The sequence below is a fragment of the Mastomys coucha genome, unplaced genomic scaffold, assembly GCF_008632895.1.
Source record: "Mastomys coucha isolate ucsf_1 unplaced genomic scaffold, UCSF_Mcou_1 pScaffold3, whole genome shotgun sequence".
In the NCBI taxonomy this organism is placed as follows: Eukaryota; Metazoa; Chordata; class Mammalia; order Rodentia; family Muridae; genus Mastomys; species Mastomys coucha.
This window is the reverse complement of record NW_022196909.1, coordinates 61,798,372-61,817,699: the sequence shown is the minus strand read 5'-3', so window position 1 is coordinate 61,817,699 and position 19,328 is coordinate 61,798,372. Positions and strand designations below refer to the sequence as shown.

Here is a 19,328-nt window from a genome sequence, read left to right as displayed (position 1 = left end):
CTTTACACGATTACAGCAACATCCCCCAAACACTGCACACACAGGAGAATTTTCCTCCGGGGCAAGGCACCTGAGACTGCAGTGGTTAGGTACTAGGATGTGGGTGTTTATAATCTGGATAAATCGCACGGTTCCCATCCCACACAATAATACACATTGACTCTCACCGGCAATGTCTAAAATGACTTTCTATCAATTCAGTGTGTTATTGAGTGTTTTATCTTTTCTGATCTGATGGGTTACAAGGGCCCTCCTGTTGAGCAGCTCAGACCAAGTTTCATGTGCCAGCTTGAGCATCTATGGATCTTGAAACTTTTACACTGTTTTCCCTGCAGCGGTATGTTCATGTCCCTCATTTAATTTTCAGTAAGATTAGTGACATTTTTATTTATTTCCTGGAACTCTTTGTATGCTAAAAGAAAAAAAAAAACTCCTTCTAGACAAATTGTAATTTTTTTCAGAGTATCATCTTTTGATTTCATTTAAGGTAGGTTTTTTCCTCCATGCACAGCTCATTTTCACAATTTAAAAAAAAAAAAAACCTACTGATCTTTTATTCTATGACATATCCAGTTTCAAATTTAAGAAGGTATCTCTAAGTGATAGACCATTTTTCTGAATTTTTTTTTTTTCTGAGACAGGATTTCTCTGTGTAACCCTGGCTGTCCTGGAACTCTGTAGAACAGGCTGGCCTCAAACTCAAGAGATTCTCCTGTCCCCACCCCCACCTCTTTCTTTCTGGGATTAAAGGTTTAAGCTACCTTTGCCCCACTGGTTTTTGTTTGTTTGGTTGGTTGGTTTGGTTTGGTTTTGTGGGTTTGATGTTGTTGTTTTGTTCTAACTTTAAGACAAGGTCTTGTGTAGCTCAGGCTAGCCTGAACGTTGCTATGTAGCCAAGGATGCTCAAGGAAATTTGGATTTTGTCTCCGTTTCCTGAGTGCTGTGATCTAAGCTTGAGCCACTACACCGGGTTTATGCAGTGCTAGGGTTTCATTCATGGGAGGCAGCACTCCGTCAACTGAGCTACATCGCCAGTCTCTTCATGTGACTTTAATGAGGCACCTCCTGTTTGCTGCCTCCATACTAAGCAAAACTTTGGCCACTGGTCTGACAAAAACCTACCGCCCCTGTTCAGGAAGCGCCCGATTATTCCCATAAGAGTTTTTATTGGAAACAGATGTTTGATTTTTTTTATCAACTGTTTCCGTATCTTATTTTCTCCTCAGAACCTGTAATATAACAAATGATTATTCCTAGGAAACCCTTACACTATCCTATGCTGACATTCCCATCCAGAAGTCCACGTGACTGTGTGTCACCCCACCTGGGCAGCTGCATTCTACCTGTTCATTGTATCTTAGGATTTCTGCATCCCAGCCTACAAAACAGAAATCACCCTGTAGTGGAGTGCACACACTCTCTTTTGTCATATATTGATATCTTGCCTTCAAATAAAGAGTGTAAGTGTCCCCTTTCTGTTCTGGGACAATCTGATTGGCAGCAACATCACCTGCACCTTCAAAGTCCTTCTGTTCCTGGAACTATTTAAAGGGATAGCTCTTTATTTTACGTTTTGCCACATCTTCCGCAGTAACTGGTCTGTTTACATTGTGTTCTATTTGGGTATCATTTTTAAAATTAAAGAATACATACTTTCATAATCCATAAATGGTTTCTAAGCACAGCAAAGGATTCCTCCAGGCTCACTCAAAGAAGCAAATGATAGCCTCCACTCCAGCCAGGCCTCACCAGGACAACGCTAATCAGCCTGGCTCCCCAATTCTGCATCCCTGTCCCCCACCCTGCTTAGGGCCCACCCACCCCCTCTTTCTTACTATGAGATTCACATGAAAAGAAGAGGGAAGGTTTGCAACAAACCAGAAACACACTCCAGAGAAACATGGGGCCAGCACTGCCATACTGAATAGGCTGACTGGCTTTACATCAACTTGACATAAACTAGAGTCATTTGCAAAAGAGAACCCCCATTGAGAAAATGGCCCATCAGACTAGCCTGTGGGCAAGCCTATGGTGCACTTTCTTGATTGATGATTGATGTGGGAGGGACCAGCTCACTGTGGGCGGAGCCACACCTGGGCTGGTGGTCCTGTGCTATAAAAAAGGGCAGGCTGAGCAAGCCAATAGGGAGCACTCCTCTGGGGTTCTACATCAGTTCCTGACTCCAGGTTCCTGCTTTGACTTCCCTTCAAAACAGACTCATTAATAAGCAAAGAAACCTGCCTCGTGCACCAAGAAAGGACTGCACATAGCCCCTCATTTTCTCTCCCGTTCTCAGCAGCCCTAACCCTCCCAACTCCAGGGAGACCTTTCCAGCTGCTTCTAGGGCCCCTTCATCTCTCTTTAAAAATTTTTTAAAATACCAATGTGTGCCGGGCAGTGGTAGCACATGCCTTTAATCTCAATACTTGGGAAGCAGAGGCAGGCGGATTTCTGAGTTCGAGGCCAGCCTGGTCTACAGAGTGAGTTCCAGGACAGCCAGGGCTATACAGAGAAACTCTATCTCAAAAAATCAAAAAACCAAAGAACCAAAAACAAAAACAAATGTGTGTGTGTATGTGTGTGTGTGCATCTGTGCATGTGTTTGTCTGTGTGTAAGTGCTTATGCATATGTGTGTATATGTATGTGTGTGTGCATGTGTGTGTGTGTGTGTGTGTGTATTCCTCTGTGTGTGTTTGCGCATACGTGTCTGTGTGGCTGTGTGGCTGTGCTTATGCGTGCATGTGTGTGTGTATATGTGTGTATGCATGTGTCTGTGTGTGTGTCTATGTGTGTATGTTTGTGTGTGTGCATGTGTGTGTCTCTATGTGTGTCTGTGCATGTGTGTGTGCACATGTGTGTCTGTGTGTGTGTGTGTGAGAGAGAGACTATGAGCATGCATGTGCTACCATGTACACATGGAGGTCAGACAACAACTTTCAGGAGTCAGCTCCCTTCTTCTGCTGGAGTTTCTGAGGATCAAATTCAGGTTATCAGGCTTGAGTGGCGACAGCTTTTACCTGTTTTTTAGTTTTTCACTTCTCTAGCACCACCAGCCCCCCACATCCTATCCAAATAGATACACATGTCCAAATATACAGGACAGAGCGATGTACAAGCGTTCACTCACTATGTACCTTCCACTGGTACACATGAAAAGGGAGGACGTGTCCACCAGAAAACAAGTCCAGACTGTCGCAGGCAACACAGAGCACATAGAAGCATTTCAAACACAAAGTGCATGCAGTCAGGGAATGCAATGCCGAGGCCCTTCAAGTCAGGAGAACAGTTAGTATTGAAGGCTGCATCTGCCTGGCTAGAGAAGGTAAGGTCCCAGATAAGCCAGTTCCACATGCACTCTGGGTACAGTGGCCACACAGGGAGCAGGCACTGGGAACCACTGTGGGCTCCTGGACAGGAAGGAACAGGAGGAAAGTGGGAATTCGGTCACTCTCCCTACACCCTATGACGCCAGGCTTGTATTCAAAGAAATGACTAGCTATGCCAAGAATTTGGGTGAGCTAGGGGTGTGTAAAACCACAGCCCTGGGCTGTTGCTGCAAGTAGACTGCAAACCACACACACACACAAACACACACACACACCTTCTCCAAGCTTTAATGACAGGCTACAGACAGGAATCACATGGTTGTCTTCGTGCTACACAACCAAAACCACACATCATTTAAACTACACACAACTGCAGGAGCCGTCTGTGCTGGCCCTGTGCTTTGCCATGGTAAAGTTCTCTAGATGACCCTGTCAGGGGCAGATTCTGGCTCTGGGAAATGGCTCAGTCCATAAGTACCCGTGTAAGCCTGAAGACCTGACTTCAATTCTCCAAAAGCCCATACAAAGGAGTCTTCGGCCACAGCACTCACTGGCAATCTCAGTGATGTGGAAGTCTAGACCACATGAGCTGAGAGAAGACTAGAGGCTGTCGGGTGTACAGTGTTGGGGAGATGCTATGGCAGGAGAACACGAATGAATCCACACATTCCGTGTTTACAGGGAGGACAGTCTGGAGCCAGTAATGAAGAGGAGCCATCCCCTGGATGTCACAACTGCTTTCTGATCACTTTCACACAACCATGAGCAGCCCTAAGCCAGCTCTTTAGAGAGCTGACACCACTGAATTAAGTCATGAAGCCTTAAGGTGTCACGCCATTAGTCTTGATAAGGAAGAAAAATGAACCTTGAACAGCCTTCCATCTGGCTCCCCTGCTGCCAGGTAAGGTCATCAAAGTTCACAGTTAAATTCAGGTTCAAAGGAAAACACACTTAACTCTTGAGACTGCTACCCTGGTGATGGGCCGGGCAGTCCACAGAAATCTCTAACAGTCCAAGAAGATTCAGGAAACGGATAGAAGCTGCCACAGTCTCCAGTGGCTTTTTTAATGGGGGGAGAAGCAGGTATGTACATGGGAGTGTGGCATCCATGGAGATCAGCATGCAGACCAGAAGAGGGTATCAGATCCCCGAGAGATGGAGCGACAGGCGGTTTGTAAGTAGCCTGGGCTGATGCTGGGAACTTATCTCGGTCACAGGCAAGGGCAGCACATGCTACCCTCAACGTCCAGCCGTCTCCAGCACCATTCTTCCAGGAGCTTCTCTCCTGTCTCATCCCTACAAGTTTTTGGAAAATAGAAAAGGCTCTTCCTACAGAGGCCCTATCCCTTAAACTACTTGCTTACACACTGGGACGGAACTCTGAGTCAGATGGCATATGTTTCGCACCTGCAGCCACAGTGATTAATTATGCAAGCGCTAGGTCTACAGAGATAACCAAGTTCCAAGACAGACCAGACCCACAAAATGAAGCCGTGTACACCAGCGAACTGACACACACTGAGTGGTTAATGAATGTGTGCAGATCCTCCACAGTCTCCTGAACTCGAGGGTCTAGAAGGGAAGAGGTGTCTTTCCTGTGCTCATATAGCAACCAGATGTTCACTTCCCTGATGCCCGGCTCCCAGCAGGATGGAGAATCTCCGCATCCGTGGCCAAAAGTTCTACAGAGCATAGAAGGGCTGCTCCTCAACGGGCAGCAGGCTATTGATTCTAAACGGACACAGGGCTGAGGTGATGCTCTGCAGGGCACTCCCTCACTGGGGTTGACTAAGCAATACTAAGGGACAATTAATCTATCCTCCACAAGCTAGGCTAGACACTCACCCCAAATCACCCAGTTCACTTTAAAGCCAGAATCCAGGGCCCTGAACTTTCCAACCGGGGGTAATTTATCTAAACCCCTCTATAAACCTTAACTTTGCTTTGAAGAGCCTTATGAAATTAGAATTAAACATAACACTTCGGCACTGGGGATGTGGCTCAGCTGGCAGGGAGTTTGCCTGGCACACATAAAGCCCTAGGTTCAACACCAGCACCTCTAAAAAGTTGGGCGTGGTAGCACCTTCGTGTGGAGGTATAAGGACTCGAGTTCAAATTCATCCTTGACCACGTAGAGTGCTTGAGGCTGGCCTGGGCTACCGCAAAAAAAAGGGGGCACTTCCTTGTTCCCCAACAACCGTTTCCCACATCTCTTGACAAAGAAGCACACTTTAACCCACGTGAAAGCAGGTCCCAGGTTTAGGCTGCAGGAAAAAAAAAAAAAAAAAAAAAAAGAGCCAAGTCACGTGACCTCTTCAGGTTCATAGTCAAGAGAGTGGAAGGCCCCTAAGATCCTTCCCACCTTGAAATACAATTTCCCTCTGCAGTGCAGAAAGAGGCCCCCAGCCACCGCCCCTGCGCCGCACAGGGAGGATGGGCCAGGAAGCAGATAAGAAGCTGCAGCCCATTGACGCCCACCAATCGCCTGCGTGGACAGCCCGAGCTTCGCCCGCCCACACAGGAGGAGGAGCACCAGCTCCCAGCTGTCCCTCGAATGCCTGCCAGGAAGAAGTCTACATCAAAGTTTTGTTGCTTTGCAGTATTGTTTTCTTTTTAATGACTTTTTAAAAAATGCTACAAACCACAAGATGAATTCATTATAGATAATCAAAAGAACATTTTATTTTTAATAACTTCTTTAAATCATGAAATAAGTGCATATTTGCTACGGAGAAGTCAAGGACTTCTTAAAAGAAAAGCTCACTTGTAAACAAATCTAAACCTATTCTATTAAGTCACATTCCAATGGAGAATCTAAGTCATATGAGGGTCGGGACTGACCTTCCAGTCTGCACTGGTCAAGCTCTAGGCTATGTCATGAGAGGCTACAGTGACCTGGTCAAATCTCTCACAGGGATACAAGAAGGCATATCTCCAAGTCCCTGGCAGGGCCGCTCACCTCCACTCCAGTCCTTCCCACTTTCCAGCCCTTTTCCTGGTAGCCCGGGCCCTGTGCAGTAACTCCATCAACCCTTCTCCCTGGTAGCCCGGGCCCTGTGCAGTAACTCCATCAACCCTTCTCCCTGGTAGGTTTTGTATGAACATGCTTTTAAAGTCATTATTACAGTTATTATCTTAGGGGAAACTATACATGCCACAGCACACATGTGGAAGACAAGGAACAACTTTCTCTACCTGTTCTCTCTTTCCACCTTGTTGGGCCAGAGTCTCCCTCACCTCTGCTGCTGTGTTTCGTACTCCAGGCCAGTTGGTCTTGAGAGCTTCCAGTAATTCCTCTGCCTCTGCCTCCCATCTCTCAGTAGGAACACTGGGACTTCACAAGTTGACCACCACAGCTAGTCATTTTATGTAGGTGGTGGGGACCAAACTCCTGTTGTCAGGCTTGTAGGCAAAGCACTGTTACCCCTGAGCAATTTCTCCAAAGCCATGAACAAACTATTGGTCTCTCACATGCTCTCAGACTCCAGGAAAATCGTTAGACTTTTTAAAAAAAACCTTAAACTTGTCCCATCTCCAAGATGAGAACAATATTTGTTCCAAAGAGTTGTTTTAAGGCTTTTTTTGGCGGGGAGGGGGCAGGGATAGAGTCTCCTTGTGTAGTGAGGATTAGTCTCAATCTATCCTCCTGCCTCAGAACTATGCAAATTCTGGGATTATATGTGTATACCACTATGCCTGGTGACTTATTATAAAATTTAAATGATAAAATGTATAGACGGAGCCCAGCCATTGGCTCAATAAAGAGCAGATGGTCACTAAGTGGTAGGGTATAGTAGTAATAACTTTCCAAGGTTCTCAATCCTTGCTCCCACCCAGAGATGTTCCTTGGGCGAGATGGCTTGACAGGTAAGAACACAGGACTTGGCTGTTCTTACACAGGACCAGGTTCAGTTCCCAGCACCCACATGGTGGCTCACAACTTTTTTTTTTTTTAAGATTTATTTATTGTTATGCGTTAGTACACTTCAGACACACCAGAAGAGGGCATCAGATCTCATTGTGGATGGTTGTGAGCCACCATGTGGTTGCTGGGATTTGAACTCAGGGCTTTTGGAAGAGCAGTTGGTGCTCTTAACCACTGAGCCATCTTTCCAGCCCAACTCACAACTTAAGCTTCAAGAGATGTGACACCTTCTTCTGGCCTCTCAGGGCACTGCACGCATGTCATGCATCTACACACATGTAAACAAACACTCATATACATAAGTAATAAAAATTTAGGACAATATTCCCTTATGTCATTACCCAGCACACAGCTACCTAAACACACACATTTAAAAGTAAAGAAATACTGTCTAGGGGCAATGCTGAGACATGTAAATCTGGTCTACTCAATGGTTTTCCTCTTCTATTTTTTTTTTTCTGTTCCAGTTCATTTCTTTTAATTACTGATTTTGATCACTAGCCTGATTATACCACCTACTGGGTGATTACAAACTGTGGTTTGAAAAGCCCTGATTTATAGTAAATCAACTGTCCTCTACAGCTTCCTACTTCCTACTTTTTTTTTTCTTTTTTTTGGTTTTTCGAGACAGGGTTTCTCTGTGTAGCCCTGGCTGTCCTGGAACTCACTCTGTAGACCAGGCTGGCCTTGAACTCAGAAATCCGCCTGCCTCTGCTTCCCAAGTGCTGGAATTAAAGGCGTGCACCACCACTGCCCGGCACCTACTTTCAAACTTAGCTTTACCTTCTAGACCAGAAAAAACGGGCTGGGGGGGCGAGACTCCTTCGTAAGTAAAGGTGCTTGCAGCTAAGCCTGAGGCCCTGAGTTCAATCCCCAGGCTACAGGTAACGAAAGGGAAGAACTGACTCCTGTAAATTTTCTTCTGGTCTCCATACACATCTGTCATGGCATACATCACATGAGCATCCACACATACAAAGTAAACACACATAATAATATTAACAACAAAAAGAACATCAACAGCGCTCCCTCAGCCACACACCCGACCGTCATGTGAGGCATACCCCTCCCTCGGGCTCATATGTGACCTGGCTTGCCCACCCCCCATTCATAGTCTTTGTGTGTAGAAGGACAGATGTGACCTGTGAGTGCAGCACAAACATGCACACATGCACACATGAAGTTCAGGGCACAACTTTCTGGGGCCTGTTCTTGCCGCCATCTCAAGTTAGTATCTCTACTTTTTCTGGTCTTGCCACTTAGTACAGGCTAGCTGCTGTGAAGCAATCCCCCTGCCTCTGCTTTCCATCTCACAGCAGGAGTACTGGGATCGCAGGTGCACAATATTGCAACCACAACCACCTTTCTATGTTGGGTTGGGATTCAAATGCAGCCCACCAGGCTTGAGCCATCTCCTGCAGCTCCGCCCTCTTCTCTTCTGATCTATCCCTCTCCTCTGAACATCTTGCTTCCTCCAAATGCCTTCCCTTTCAACACTGGCACCAGTACGTTGGCTGCTCATTGGCTGTCATGCCCTCTGGTGGGTCCTATGACAGCAGCCTGACCCAAGCACCACTTTGGATGCTCAGACCAGAAAATCCTATCTGGATTCTTCCTGTTCATCCCCGACTTCTCTCTCAAAGTTAGATATGTCCTAAAAAAAAAAAAAAAGCAAAAAAACAAAAAACAAACTACCTACCCCTCTGTCCTTGCACAGTTAACTTAGAATGTCTTGGGGCTCATCAAACGAGAAAAGTAAAAGTGGAGGCCAGTTTCACTATGCAAATATGAGCCAGAATCTACAAGCAGCAAGTGCCCCTTCTTACTCATTTCCGAACCAGCTCTGCCTGCTGACTCTGAGTCCACATCAAGAGGGCCTCCTGGCTCGGCCACATCTGCAACAAGGAATCTCACACCTGGGTGCAAGCACACCCCTTCCTTCGAGCTGAGCTGTCCCAGCACCACCTTGCATGGGCAGGAAGAGATAGACATCAGACACAGCCACAGTTTCCCATATCCTATCTGCGTTTGTGGTTATCAAGAATGCATTCATTGTAATAAAAAAAATTAAATGCATATACACATACCTCGCTCGTATCATTACTCCGATGGGTAACATTTTGTAATTTGGGTTAAAAAAAAAAAGTTTCCAAAGCAATGAAAAAAAAAAATTCTACTCTGTCATCAAAACCTGAGTAGGCCTGTCTGGGCTTGCTTCGTACTGCAGAACTCATTGGACTCATTCAGAAGGGACGAGCCCAGGGGTGCAACCTTGCCCACCACCCCTCAATCTGTGTCCCTCAGTGAGGTGTTTGAGGTCAGTTTTACATTTTAATAAAAAGGTCCCGTGCAGCAGCAACTAGCCATAGTCCTGGGTTTCTTAGAGTGAACAGTGACTAAGATCACACAAGCCCTCCGTGTGCCTGCTGTCTATGCGTCCTGTGGCTATTAGCCACTGTCTGTCTGAGATTCTCCAGCTCAGGGACAGTTCCGTTCCCAGGGTCTTGCTCTTACAGACAACACCGTCCCAGAAGCATTCTCGGTATACAGCTTCTTCCACGCACGTGGACAAGCTTCTCCAGGCTGTTACATACCCAGAAGTTAAAAAAAAAAAAAGCCAAGACAAACAATATGTGAACACACTGCTTCATAAAGTAACAGCTCTTCCCCAGAAGCCCAGGACGCCACGGCTGCCTGTATCCTCCACCGTCTGCCGTGACGCTGCTTCTCAAAGTATGCCCATCAAATGGGTGCATACAGAATCTTTGTGAATCGTGCCCCTCCTGAGGTGTGGTGGTCTCCCCTCGCTCTTTGTACTTTTCTTTTATGGCTTGTATCACAGTCCGGCTTGTGAGCATGTGTGGGATGACTAGGTTCCCTTGGCCATGGCTGTGTCCTCCCCACACTGGCCCAGAGCATCTCTATATGAGCCGAGGAAAGACCACACAAGCGAGCAATGAGCCGATCCACTTCAAGCTCTGACGTGGTGCTAGGACCTGGGTTTATTAATCGATTCTGGCCTCCCTGACTCAAGTGATGGAGTCTCCATACCTGGGCTGAAGAAAAGGACTGAGCACCTAATCCTCGTCTTGAACAGGTGGAGAAGCGCTGTAAAGAGCATGCTAAGAAAGAGGCAGCTTTTGTGACCCACAATCCGACTGCGAACCTTACACATCACTAACCAAGAGCCAGGGCCGCTTAGAAAGCACTCTCTTGTTTGCTGTTCATTCATCTGATCCTTGCCCACTCCCTCATTTTATGGCAAGGAAAACAAGAGATGCAGGCCAGGGAGATGGCTCAGTTGGCCAAGTGCTCGACACACGAGCATGAGCTCCTGAGTTCAATGCCCAGAACCCATGTGAAATACCAGGGCGTGGTGGCACAAGTTTATAATCACAACACTGCGGAAGTGGAGGTTGGTAGACCCCGCAGCTCTCTGGCCATCCAGCTGCACAAGGGTAAGAGGTTCAAACAACAGGGTGGATACTCCCAAGGCTGATCTCTGGACTACACTCACTCACACGTAAAACAGATGCTCAGGTCCAATCCACAGTAAGAGTCATATCCAGCTCAGTCCAGCTCTAGATCCAGAGCCTTTCCGCACTCTCCTGCAACATGGCCCCGAGCCTCTCACCTTTCCTGCTTTTGCTCCTCAGGCTCCACACTTTGCCCTACAAATTCTCTCCTTGACTTGGGGAGCAGAACTTTAGAGTACAAAGTCACCCTGCTGTTGCAGAATCCCCCATGCACGGGCTTGCCATGGGAGACAGCTGGTAAGGGCTTGCTGTGTCACTTAGGACCAGAATCACAAATGGAATCCGGGTAACCTATGAAGATGCTGTTATGATAGCAACCCCGTGCTATTCTCTTCTCTTACCCCTCCGTGCATTTTTTAATGCAGGTTTTATGGAACAAACTAAGTCCTTTAAGCACGTTACTAAGAGCTATCCCCCCTGGGCCTCAAAGCAGGATTTGGGGCTTCTATTCTGATCAACTAAGAAAGCTACCAGCCCCAAACCACAGCTAGTGTCAGTTTTCTCCCAATGCCAAGCACTCCTGGTATCAACAAGCCACCCAGGAACGCACGGCTCACCCCTGTGTTGATCAGTAAGGCAACCTCGTCCCGCAGCTGTGTATTTCCTTCTGTGCAATGGACTACACTCATTCAGTTGGCCTTTTTCTGAAATCACTGTGGTTCCAAAAGCAGAAGACGGGAGAGGGGATGAGAATGTTGGTGCTGCTACTCCACCAGCGGATGAGATGCTGAGCCTGGGTGCAGCCTTCCAGTGGACGCTCTCCTCGAGCATCCACTATCGGAGTCCCACATCTTATACTGCACATATTAAGGGTACAGCAATAATTGTGTTCCACAGACGCTCCCTCCAATGATCTGAGAATATCACCCAGCTCCCTTCCACAATTCAGAGGGAAGTAAGAGCTGCAGTCCTTACAGCCTAAAAAACAAAACAAAACAAAAAGCCTGGACCTGCTGAAGTCAAGAACGCATCTGCCTCAACACATGAAAAATGAAGAGGCTGGGTGTGGTACAATCCCAGAGGATCTGGAGTCTAAAGTCATCCTCTGCAACGTGGTGAGTTGGAGGCTAGCCTGAGCTACATCAGATCACGTCTTCTCAAAATAACACAAAGCAATGCACTAAGGATCAATTCACTTAGGGAATGTTTAGAAAAGAAATCCAGGAGGCCCCTCCACTTCCTCCTCAGCCTGCCTCCCCTCCACGCACATTAATTATTCCCAGCATGCTGCCCACTTCCCAGGAACCCACAGACTAAGATAAGTCCAACACACTGGCTCTGAGCCACAGGGTCACACCCAGTTCCTCTGAAAGAATCCCTTCTGCTGCCAGCTACACGATGGCTAGAGACCTAACTTCATCCAGGCCCAGGCCCATAGGCTCTACAAACTCATCTGTACACATCAGGCGCAGGATAAATGCCGTTGAACCAACGGATGCAAACACTCGTTATTCCGGGTGAAAACCAAGTCATTCCTAAGAAAGACGGCTCACCACCTTTCTTCGGTGACTTCATTTCTCCAAGGACAGTGCGTACCAGCCAGCATCTCCCCCCACCCCACCCCTTCTCTCTCCCCCAGCTTTCTTCCTTTCTGCTGCCACCCTGAACACTGTGACAGCGGAACCCTCCATGGTTGCTCCTCCCTCTCTCGGGCTGATGTCCCATGAGCTCTGGGAGGTCCTGCTCACCTCAACAGTGCAGGCGAAGCAGAGGACCAAGCAAGTGGTGGTGGTGGAAGCTCGTGAAGCTGCCTCCTCCTCCTCCTCCTCTCCCTGGGGCCTTAGCTCTGTCAGATTTTGAAGCATAATGAGTTTTGTTTCATAACAGTCTTAAATGAACTGGAAGGGGGAAGGGAGTGGCGACGATAAAAATCTTAATTAAACAACAACAAAAAAAATTCCTACAGGCAGATATTTTCCAAATCCTAAGATGTAATGAAAGGACTAGGAGCTGGGAGCCCCAGCAAAACCCCAAGGACACAGCATCCAGCATGCATGTATGGAGGGCCTATGACATACATCCAGCATGCATGTATGGAGCGCCTATGACATACTTGCCCGTATCCTGGCTGCTGAGGAGGCTGGCACCCTCTTGTTCTGAGAGAAAGCAGATAGGCTTTCTCATGAAAATGAAATCATGAGCATGAAAAGAAGGCAGCAGAGGCTGAGGGATAGCTCTTAGTAACGTGCTTAAAGGACTTAGTTTGTTCCATAAAACCTGCATTAAAAAATGCACGGAGGGGTAAGAGAAGAGAATAGCACGGGCTTGTAGACCCAGGGCCAGGAAGCTGGAGATAGGCAGGTAGAAGCCTGGGCCTGACTGGTCTGCAGCCTGCAAGTGGGGATTCCAGGCCGGTGCCCGATCCTGTACCAAAAAATAAAAACAGGTGGACAGTGTCCGCTGATCTGAGCACGTCTTCGCACACAGGGGTTAGGGATAGATGGGGAACCCAGGCAAAGGGCGGATGCAGTAAGCACCTCCAGAAAGAGACAGACACACCTGAGCAAAGGCCTGTGGGAAGAGAGGGCCAGGCAAATCAGAACGGCGCAGGCGCAGAGGAGCAAAGCAGAGAAGGCTTCGGGGATCAGACAGCCCTTGGGACGACAGCAGGTCCCACTCAGACTGTGCAAAGGCCCTGAGGAGAACACGCAGGAACAGCCAAGAGACCAGAGTTGGGGATGAGGGGCGGGGACAGCAGAAGATGGTGACACAAAAGCAAAGGGGGATGGGGAGCGGGGGAGGGAGCAGAGGGGGGAGGGGTAGACTCAAGCCAATGTGCGGGTTTGGATTTCCTCCTCCTCAGGTGAGGGAGGGCAGGCTCCCTTCAATTTCCTGCCACCTCGCCCTTATTCCTGCCAGCTATCTCCCTTGCTACCATTTAATAAACACAGCTTAAAGCTATCTCGTCATCTGTAAAGCCCTCCATCACAACCCAGGGGACCAGACAACCATCAGGACGACAGCAGGTCCCACTCAGACTGTGCTCCCAGATCCACGTGAGCCACCTTCTCTTGCCCCAAGCTCACAACAAGCAGCAAGGGACAGAGGCTTCAGGTTGGTGCTGCCAACACAAAGAAAACATTAACAACTAATAGGAATTTTTCTAAGACATAAGAAACTTTAAATGCCATTTTTTGACTAAAAGCAAAAGACAGTTCTCACTAAGTAGCCAGATTAGTCCTGGAACTTGTCATCCTCCTGCCTCCAACCTCCCAAGTGACTTCAGCCATGTGCCACCCTGTCTATCAGATCATGGATCTTCAAGTAAGCTGGGTATGGTCATGCAGGTCTGTAATCCCAGCACTTGATGAGTAGAAACAGGAAGACCAAGGTCATCCTCGGGTACATAGTGAGTTCCAGAATAGCCTGGGATAAGACCCTATCTCACAACAAACTAACACACACACACACACACACACACACACACACAACCAAACAAAACGAGATAATTAAGATCTGTAAAATTCACGGAATACAAAGGCAAGAGAGAGGGGAAGGGAAGGGAAGTTGAATGAGGTAAGAACATGAGAATGTGGTACCCAGGAACTAGAGTAAGCAGAGAGAGAAACAGGGAGACAGCCAGTTCACAAGATGTAAGCTTAACAGTTCCGGCCTGCTGTTTGAAGGCTGCCTGGTAATCCGACCGGGTTGAGCCCTATATGTCAACCTTGTTATTCTGACCTGAAGCAGATAGGAGGAAAGAATGATGGAGTTCTCCTTTCTCACTAAACTGCAACGGTGAGGGCCGGGCAAGCACGTGCCAGTCAAACCCAGGGGAGGAAGCAGAAATTCCCCTGTCATTTAATACATGCCAGAAGCCCCACAGCAGTCACATGACAAGCTACAAGGCAGCCAAATGTGGTCAGGGTTAATGCCAACAACAACTCCTGTACTGGAACCTTCTAGAAACCCCTTTCCCAAGTTGTCTCCACCTTTGAATCCATCTAGCATCTACTCTGTAGAGTGTGTGTGTGTGTGTGAGGGGGGGGTGCCCAAATAAGGGAATTAGTGGAGGGCAAGTGGCATTAATTAGTGGGGTGCTTGTCTGACACTGCCAGTGAAACCCGGGTTTTGCCCCAGAACCACATAACCAGATGTGCTGCACACACCTGTGGAAGCAGGGAAAGAGATCGGAACAAGGCCAGCTTGGAATGCGTGAGATCCTGTTTGCAGAAAGACAGCAAGAATGATTGAGAAACCAAGAAATAATGGGGAAGCCCTCCAATAAGCTAGAACTGGCAGCAAGGAAGCAATGTCACATGAGAACACGGAGCTTCAAATGACAGAGGATCGTTCACAGTCAGCTCCAGACCCAAAGGGTTAAGCAGGTAACTTAACCCCTCCTGCTTCCGGTTGCCCCTCTTCAAAACGACCATGAAGCCCTAGAACTCTTAGGAGAATTTAAAGCCTAGAGTATTCAGTGTGTAAAGGATGTTTGACAAGCAGGAAGTATTACGACTATTTTCAACTCTATTAAGGCGGGGAGGGAGGATGTATGTGTGAGCTGCATCAATATGGGTGTGCCAGTCTGCATGCCAGCCAAGTGCAGCATATGGAAGCCAGAGAAAGACTTCAGGTGCCCACCAAGGTTAAGTCAATCTCTTAATCCTTTAGGACAGGGTCTGTCACAGAGCCTAGGTGGCCAGGGAACTCCCGGGATCCACCTGTCTCCCCTTCCAAACACTGGGATTACAGTCATGTCCAGTCATGATCAGCTTTGCTCATGGATACTGGAGATTTGAACTTAGATCCACGCTTGCATAGTGAGTGCTCCTACCCACTGAGCCAGCTCTCCAGCCCGTAATGAAGGGCTAATTTTAACATTTATTTTTATTTCGTTTGTATGTGAGAGCATAATTGTGCAGATGCCAAAATGCATGTGTGGGAATCAGTCTCCCCCACCCCCCCGGCCCCCGCCTGCTCCCACTGTGTGGGTCCCAGGGATCAAACTCTAGTTGTCAGGCTTGTTGAGGGGCAGGCACCTTCACCTGCTGAGCCATCTTGCTGGTCCCCTAATAAAGAACTTCTAAAGACCTGGCACATAGTCCTAATATCAAAGTTAAAAGACATTAAAGCACTTCCAGCCATTGCAATACAGCTTGTATAACACTAGCCATCGAGGGATGAAATGTGAAATGTGGGTAGCTTTGTAAGGTATGGAAGGACTCAGGCATCTGGAGAGAGTCCTACAGCGCAGCATGTGGGAGGGGGCACATCTCAGTACTGCTGTTTCCTCCCTTGGGACTGCAGGGGAAGGTGGGGGACAGGAAGCACTCAGGTAATGGGAAGCCAGCAAAGTAAACCATGAGAAGCATGGAGGTAGACATCTAGCTAGAGTTCAGGGCTAGAGAGGCTGCTCAACAGTCAAGAGCACTGGCTGCTCTTGTAAAGATGCAGATTCCGTTCCCAGGAGCCATAGGGCAGCTCGCGACCATCCATAACTCCAGCTCTGAAGGATACTGCACCCTCTTCTGACCTGCATACATTCACATGATGCACATACATACAAGCAGGCAAAACACATATATACACCCCCACACACACATATAATAAAAAGAAATAAATCTAAAAAAAAAAAAAATTCATTGTAGTTCAGTGCTATGGGGGCCTCCAAGACCTGAAAGAGAAGGAAGGCGCGCGCACAGACAGCTCTTCTGGGAGCAGTTCCTCTCTTTCTCTGGCACTCGGTGTGCAGAGTTGGCACGGAGGGGTCTAAGCAGAAAGAAGCTATCAAAACAAATTTTTCCCTGCCCACAGAAAAATTTGAGGGCAGCCTTAGCTACATAAGACCCTATTTCAAACAAAGAACTAAATCTAAAATGTTAGGCTAGAAAGATGGCTCAGCGGTTAAGAGCACCGACTGCTCTTCCAGAGGTCCTGAATTCAATTCCCAGCAACCCCATGGTGGCTCACAACCATCTGCAATGGGATCTGATGCCCTCTTCTGATGTGTCTGAAGACAGCAACAGTGTACTCACATATATAAAATAAATAAATCATTAAAAATAAAAATATACTAAATCTAAAGTGTTAAGCTAAGATTTTGGTATCGTCACGGTAACGTGTGAACAAGACAGGGATCTGAGACTATCAAGAAAGAAGGACCCTAAAAAGCATCCCCAAAATGAAAGCAAATCCAAAATAGACCAGGCTTTGCTGAACCCAACTGAGTTGCCACCCAGAACCTTTAAATTGTCTATGTAAAATGTCCAGCATTCAAACAAAAATTACCAGGCAATGTCATGGAATAGGATCAAATCTTTGGAGAAATACAATCCATAAAGATAAATGTGATAGAGGGTCCAAATATTGGTCTCACCAAACAGAACTCTAAAAAAGAAAATGGGTAAACTTCAGAAAAACAAAGGCTTAAATTTCAGCCAAAAACAAAACAAAACACAAAAATAGCATAATGTTTTAAAAAATGTAAAGAGCATCCCAATTAAGGAAGTTACTAAAGGTAAGAACTGAATGGAAGGGCTTGTTAGTAAAGAGGAGAAAGAGATGACTGCTAGTCAGGAAGGTGGGCCAGCAGAGAACGAGTCAAACAGAAACACAGAACACTCGAGAGAATCAGTGTCTCAGCCATCAAAGCGGCCCCCATACTCACTGATGTCTGAGACGGGAAGGAGAAAAATAACACAGCAAAAGCAAGATCCGAAGAGAGCAACCCAAGAATATTCTAAAGCTGACCCCAAACCATATGCCATGATTCCTAGAAGCGTCTCCAAACTCCACGGAGCACACAGAAGAGAATCGGTGCCATGCGTCACAGCAGAGCCAGCCTCAGCAACACGGCAGAGCCGCCGCAACACAGGCAGAGCTTTTCTTAAAACAGAAATGAGAAAGCTAGAAGAAATGGAATCTCATCCATGAAGGGCTGAAAGTAAATATGGCTAGACTTTTATGACCAGTAAAAATAGCTTCCCAATGTTAAAAGTGTGTAAGTGACATTTTTCAGGCAAATATTGAGAGAACTGTGACACCAACAGAAGCCAACACAGACACACACACACACACACAGACTCACAGATAGACACACACAAATAGACATAAACAGACACACACACACCAGACACACACACGCACAGACTCACAAATACACACACATACCACACACACACACACAGAGAGACTCACAAATGCACACACACAAACACCAGAGACATACACCAGACACAGACATAGAAACACACACACACACACACACACACACACACCCTGAACTCCAGAGAGAAGAAAGCTAATCTGAGAAAGAAATGAAGAATATCCAAACCTTAATGTATAGAGGCTAGAGAGACAACTCAGCAGTTAACAGCAGGAGAGGACCCCAGTTCCAGTTCCAGGACCCACATCAGGCAGCCAGGCCACAAGTGCCTGTGACCCCAGTTCCAGTTCCAGGACCCACATCAGGCAGCCAGGCCACAAGTGCCTGTGACCCTAGTTCCAGTTCCAGGACCCACATCGGGCAGCCCACAAGTGCCTGTGACCCTAGTTCCAGTTCCAGGACCCATATCGGGCAGCCCACAAGTGCCTGCAACTCTAGCTCCAAGGGTTCTGAGGCTTTTTGGCCTCTGAGAGCACCAGGCATGCTCATATTATACCCATAAACTCACACAGGCAAACACACACATGAGTAAATAACAACAAATAACTCTAAACTTAAATTTGTCTAAATTATTAACTATGTAAAGCAGTATCTTTTTTAAATAATTTATTTTTATTTCATGTGCACAGCTGTTTTGCCTGCACATACACCTGTGTGAGGGTATCAGATCATGGAGTTGGAGGCAGTTGTGAGCTGTCATGGGTGTGCTGGGAATTGAACTCTGGTCCTCTGGAAGAGTAATCAGTGCTCTTATCTCTAGTCCCCATAAAGCAATGTGTTAACATCTAGGAAGAGATTCAAAAGTTAAGACGTCAAACAGTTCACAAAATGCTTAAAACATTTATTGTTTTTTTATGTATGTATGGTTTGGGAAGGAGGTGTGCTAAAGGGTAGAGGTCGGAGGACAACTTCATGGAGTCCATTCCTTCTCTTTGCAGCTTCACCTGGGCCCCGGGGGAGTCGAACTCAGGTCACTGTGCTCCTACTGCAAGACTGCCTACTGCAACATCTCCCAGAGTGCTCACATCATGAACACAAGGTGAAGTCTAATGCAAAAGGTGCAAGACCAGCCGGGCGGTGTTGGCGCACGCCTTTAATCCCAGCACTTGGGAGGCAGAGGCAGGCGGATTTCTGAGTTCGAGGCCTGCCTGGTCTACAGAGTGAGTTCCAGGACAGCCAGGGCTACACAAAGAAACCCTGTCTCGAAACCGCACCCCCCCCCAAAAAAAGCAAGATCAAATACACACAAAGCTTCTACTATGCAAAGCTAGGGTAACAAAGTAACTATTATCAAAAATACACTAAGAGGAGCCACCTCATGTCGTCCTGTTCCAACACAGTTGTGGCCAGTTTTCATTATCTCTGTGCTCTCTATCATGTTGGTAGACATATTTTTCAATATTTCACTTCATATAAAACAAATCTAGTATTT

General features: G+C 47.1%; 1 protein-coding gene and 1 pseudogene across 15 annotated transcripts in view; one reads left to right on the top strand and one right to left on the bottom strand.

Annotated features, from left to right (window-relative positions):
- Positions 1–11,641, top strand: part of LOC116074476 — a 41,027-nt pseudogene extending 29,386 nt beyond the window's left edge.
- Trerf1 (transcriptional regulating factor 1) overlaps positions 1–19,328 on the bottom strand; it is a 230,772-nt gene that overhangs the window by 191,247 nt on the left and 20,197 nt on the right. The gene's annotated exons all lie outside the window — the stretch shown is intronic.